This window comes from Schistocerca piceifrons, chromosome 3 (genome assembly GCF_021461385.2).
Source record: "Schistocerca piceifrons isolate TAMUIC-IGC-003096 chromosome 3, iqSchPice1.1, whole genome shotgun sequence".
NCBI classification, from domain to species: domain Eukaryota; kingdom Metazoa; phylum Arthropoda; class Insecta; order Orthoptera; family Acrididae; genus Schistocerca; species Schistocerca piceifrons.
In genome coordinates, this window is record NC_060140.1 from 540,714,847 (window position 1) to 540,720,988 (window position 6,142).

Here is a 6,142-nt window from a genome sequence, read left to right on the forward strand (position 1 = left end):
ATGACGGAATTAACAATAGATTCATCCATTAAAAGCACGTTTCTTTTTCAGAATAAACAGATCTTATGATTAATTAGTACAACAGCATTTAGATTTTCCAGTTTTAATAATTCAATTTAATAGTCCTTTCTAGCTTCTAAAATTATAGCGATGAACATAAATTACCCAAAAGGTGATGCAGTAGTGTCTACCGACAGTCAATATTTTACGAGAGGGAACGTAATGTACGTACCAGCAGTTTGCGGAAATGGATTACTTCCTAAGTTAAAAAGCGTTATTACTTTAGTTACAACTAAAGAAGTAAATAGAAACTGAGCTCTCCATCAGTTACTAAAAGAGTATATTACTACAGAAGTAGTTTACTGAAGCAGTCCAGACTATAGAAGTAAGAGTTACTACTAGAGTAATTCATACTAGTTTCGTACTCACCAATAAGAGGTCTTTCACATTGTGTTGGTTTTTCACGCTTTTCGTAGGTGGGCAGTTGGACATCTTTCGACATTACTTCTGCTAAATTAATTCGCAAATCAAAATTTGTTTCGTTTCTCTCTCCGCGGATGGTTTTTAGGATTATGAATGTACTGAACAGAACCATATCCGACACATAAAAAAACTGTTTGGCCCGACTTTCATTCACACAAGCGTGACCCGTGATTTTAATCTTTTCCGGCATTTGTTTACACGAGCCAAAATCATCAATGTACATCATGGGGTTAATAATGAGTTTCCACATGATAGTTTCTGAAATTTGTTTAATTTTTGTGTTCTTTTTGTCTAAAATACCAGCTTTTTCATCTAAGGCACTGTAAGGTGGTATACACTGAACTGCAGACGTCTTGTTCTTCTGTTAGAAATCTAATTACTTCTTTGACTTGTTTAACTTTTATGATTTTTGAATCTTTTGTGTTGATAATTGCCGATATTGTTGCTCTGGAATCACTAAATATAACTGCTTTGTGGAATGTATGAAAATAGTTGTTTAGCTGACTGCTTGTAATTCTGGTGGTTTCAACTTCAACTTCATAATCTTAGTTAGGACGAGCCGAGGTGCGCGAACTGTGAACGGAAACACGAGGCGAGCTATCGTGACTGCGAGAAATTCAATATTGCGTGTATCGTCTCTCTCTCTCTCTCTCTCTCTCCTTCCTTCCTTCCCTCTGTCCGAGGCGTGCGTGCGCACGCCTACTGTCGCTCTCTTTTCTTTTCCTCTGTTTTTATGAGACGTATCGGTTTATTACGTATGGAATCATGGATGAAAATATTTATAAGTTGGGACTTCTTGTATATTTCGCGCCCTCGTAGTAGGGGCTAAAATATACACTTAGAATCATCAGTGTTGTTACGTAGGCAAATAATTCTGAGTAGAAGTACTAGGTTGGGTTGCAACAATTTGCGCCGGCCGGAATGGCCGAGCGGTTAGTTAGGTTTAAGTAGTTCTAAGTTCTAGGGGACTGATGACCTAAGAAGTTAAGTGCCATAGTGCTCAGAGCTATTTTTTGTAACAATTTACTTATGTTATCAACACACACGGCTAGCTAAAAAATACTCGTGGTTTGTTTAAAACTGTAATTCTTAATATCCGATAAATAAATATTGTTGCAGAGAGAGAGAGAGAGAGGGGGGGGGGGAGGGAGAGAGAGGGGGGAGACGATATACTCACCTATGTAGCTGTTCTATTATTTTCAACGTTAGGTACACTCTTTGTTAATCACTGACCTTTTGAAAACTAAACTAAACTCCTTCCGAACAGGTGATGAAGGCCCAACGGTACCGACCGGCCGCCGTGTCATCCTCAGACCATAGGCGTCCTGGATGCGGATATGGGGGGCATATGGTCAGCACGCCGCTCTCCCGGCCGTATGTCAGTTTCCGAGACCGGAGCCGCTACTTCTCAATCAAGTAGCTCCTCAGTTTGCCTCTCAAGTGTAACAGTTGTGTTACTAAATGTGACACTTCTGTCACTCAATGTAACTGGGTTTTCTCTTTTGATGCTGTCAATTGTCAGAATGAGCATTCTAAAGCATTCTGTCAGGGTGAAAATATTAAATAACTTAACTTTTCTCTCTTAACAACATGTGGGCAGGGTGGGTTCTTCCTTGGCTCGGGTATGAGGTCGAATGAAACATCATTTTTACATAAGATAACTTTTATTGAAGATTTGTACAACTGTATCTTACGGGATGTTCTGGTTCGGAGAGCGGCAGCTGTGTCGTTTGTGAAGACTTCTGCTGCGGCAGCGGCGGCGGCGGCGGCGGCGGCAGCGGCGTCTGATTACGCGTAGCGGTGTGTATCTCGTGTCGCCGTCTCGCCCAGTTGACTGGAGACGCGCAGTGCGAGGTGGCCCGTTTAATTATTGCGAGCGAAGTCGTACATCGGATGGTGATACCTTGGATGTGGCGTCCCAGTGTTTCTCTTCTCTAAGCGGCCGCGTGTGTTGTGCGTCGACCAGCGTAGCGGCGCGGCGGGGCAAGGCCAGTGTCCCGAACTCGAACCACGGACTCCCGCTTGCCAGTCTTCGGCTGTCAGGTCTTCATCCCAGCTCACAGGTGACAGCTGAGGTGAGGCCGTCTCCTTCCCGTCCTCACGAGTCACCCGGGTACGTAAAAATCAAACTTCAAATACCTTTTAACTTCTGTCTTCTGGCGCCGCGGCTGCTGCTTGCTATTCCATTACAGCGGCGGACTTGGTGCGTCTGTGCATGATGCAGTCTCTTCTTGCATGACGGTCTTCAGCACCGAAACTGACTGAAAACTACTGCTACTCTTCTTTTCTTCCTTCGTCTCTTCGTCTCCGTCCCCGTCTCCGTCTTCGTCTCCGTCTTCGTCTTCGTCTTCGACTCCGTCTCCGTCCCCGTCTTCGTCTGACTGGCCCACTGCGTCTCGCGTATTTATTCACTTCAATTTACTGGAGGTGAACGACTTTACGGTCATTGCCTCTTCTGTGACGTTGAGAAGCTCCTCGAAGAATCTTCTTAACGTCGGTCATTGGCTCTTGGAATGTAGGCGAGGGCCTTTGATCCCATGTGGCGACTGAGAAACACGTGGGCCGGTCATTGCTTCTTCTGTCACGTTGAAAAGCTTCTCGAAGAGTTTTCTTAACGTCGGTCATTGGCTCTTGGGATGTAGGCGAGGGCCTTTGCTCACATGCGACAACTGAGAAACACGTGAGCCGGTCGGGCGATGCCCTGACAGCTGAATCGACAGCGCCCGCTTATGTGGAACTTGCTGACTTCACGGTCATTGTCTCTTCTGTTCTGCTGTTCTGCCCGCTGTTTGCGAGTATGTAACTCTCTAAACTAAACCAAGTTCTTCATTTATATTCTAATTTCTAGTTCACTTTGATTTCACTAATTTATTTACTTAAGTACCACTCAACATTCCTCCACCCTTCGGAGAAATTCGCCTTCGAATTTACCGCTCAACATTCCTCCACTCTTCACACGGCAAAAGCACAAACAATGAAAACTCTCGACTTAGAAGATTACACACACTTCGTATTAAGTATGTGGAAAATACTTTATCACTTTACAAAGGCACTGTACCGTCATGAATCACATAGTTCACACATAAAAGGTTGTAATAAGTGTAACAAATCGTGATGACAATGAATAAACAAGAATAGATTTTTCACTTAGAAAATTACATAGAAACACCTGTTTAATCTACCCTATATTTATGCAAGAATATCTATTCTTTGCTCTGGAATCACTAAATATAACTGCTTTGTGGAATGTATGAAAATAATTGTTTAGCTGACTGCTTGTAATTCTGGTGGTTTCAACTTCAACTCCATAATCTTAGTTAGGACGAGCCGAGGTGCGCGAACTGTGAATGGAAACACGAGGCGAGCTATCGTGACTGCGAGAAATTCAATGTTGCGTGTATCGTCTCTCTCTCTCTCTCTCTCTCTCTCTCTCTCTCTCTCTCTCTCTCTCTCCTTCTTTCCTTCCCTCTGTCCGAGGCGTGCGTGCGCACGCCTACTGTCGCTCTCTTTTCTTTTCCTCTGTTTTTATGAGACGTATCGGTTTATTACGTTTGGAATCATGGATGAAAATATTTATAAGTTGGGACTTCTTGTATATTTCGCTCCCTCGTAGTAGGGGCTAAAATATTCACTTAGAATCATCATCAGTGTTGTTACGTAGGCAAATAATTCTGAATAGAAGTAGTAGGTTGGGTTGCAACAATTTGCGCCGGCCGGAGTGGCCTAGTGGTTAGTTAGGTTTAAGTAGTTCTAAGTTCTAGGAGACTGATGACCTGAGAAGTTAAGTGCCATAGTGCTCAGAGCTATTTTTTGTAACAATTTGCTTTTGTTATCAACACACACGGCTAGCTAAAAAATACTCGTGGTTTGTTTAAAACTGTAATTCTTAATATCCGATAAATAAATATTGTTGCAGAGAGAGAGGGGGGAGGGGAGGGAGAGAGAGGGGGGAGACGATATACTCACCTATGTAGCTGTTCTATTATTTTCAACGTTAGGTAAACTCTTTGTTAATCACTGACCTTTTGAAAACTAAACTAAACTCCTCCCGAACAGATGACGAAGGCCCAACGGTACCGACCGGCCGCCGTGTCATCCTCAGACCATAGGCGTCCTGGATGCGGATATGGGGGGCATATGGTCAGCACGCCGCTCTCCCGGCCGTATGTCAGTTTCCGAGACCGGAGCCGCTACTTCTCAATCAAGTAGCTCCTCAGTTTGCCTCTCAAGGGATGAGTGCACCCCGCTTGCCAACAGCGCTCGGCAGATCGGATGGTCACCCATGCAAGTGCCAGCCCAGCCCGACATCGCTTAACTTCGGTGATCTGACGGGAATCGGTGTTACCACTGCGGCAAGCCCGTTGGCTCACTGACCTTTTATACTGTTAATTATGATTTGAATAGTATTCACGGCAGTGAAAACAAGAGTTTTACCAGGCCGAAATTTACTCAAAAGCAAGCCAGAGGCTTTTATTATTGTTTGTTGTCTTTGCATTTGACGTGTATATGTAATGAAAACTTTTCTGCAAAAAAAATTTCTTTTTGTGATAACACAGTATTCAAAGCACTTTTTCTTGTGAGCCTGAGGGTGAAGCCCGAAAGTCATGTGATTAATTATATTTCACATAATGGCTCCCCAATCCGCCATTACGTCAAAAAAAATGGCTGATGGCCAGTGATAAAACATGAATTCCATCGATAATTAATTATTTCCACTTCGCTTCATTCACGTGTACGTAGAGGTATGAAATGAGATTACAAGGCCAAATACTTTTTCTACATATATTGTTAAAAAGCTGTAGTACAATTAACAAAATGGTGCGTTTAAAAGAAACCTCGTACAAATGCTTCTGATAGGTCTAAGAGCTGAAACCAGATTGATCATTTTATTCATCGAAGTCCTTATCCCACAATTATGTAGAAATTCCATGACACTATATAGTCTTTGTTATTCTTAATGTTTGTTGCCAAGAAATAAATTTTTTACTGATATTTTTATGTTCAATCTACGTAAAGATGGAGAGATTTCTTGCTCCAAAACAATATTTCATCACTGACAGCACATTTTCGCCGGCCGGTGTGGCCGAGCGGTTCTAGGCGCTTCAGTCTGGGACCGCGCGGTCGCTACGGTCGCAGGTTCGAATCCTGCCTTGGGCATGGATGTGTGTGATGTCCTTAGGTGAGTTAGGTTCAAGTAGTTCTATGTTCTAGGCGACTGATGACCTCAGAGCCATTTGAACCATTTTTTGAAGCAGCCACTTCCGTGACGACGCAATGGCATCCTTTGGATCTGTGCTCGTATACAGTAGGCCCCACCGGGTGTGTGCGTACTTTGCAGATCGCAAAAACCACACACCAGCCTGTGAATTAATTTGGTGATTTCCCGGACGCTATTAGCATGAAAATTAATGTAACTTTTTACAATAACAATAAGTAACTGCTGTATGAGCTTATTCAAAATTACCTACGTCACAGATTCTAAACGTTTGCCTTACAAGCAACCTCCTGGAACATACGTACGTTCGTCAGAATACGTCAGAGTGTGGCTTTAAGCACTTCATAGGTGGAACGATTGTTAAATAGTATTTTGTTTGTAAAACTACATTTTACGCCATGGGTTTAGTTACGAACAGCAATTATTATTTTCTGTTGTTTGACA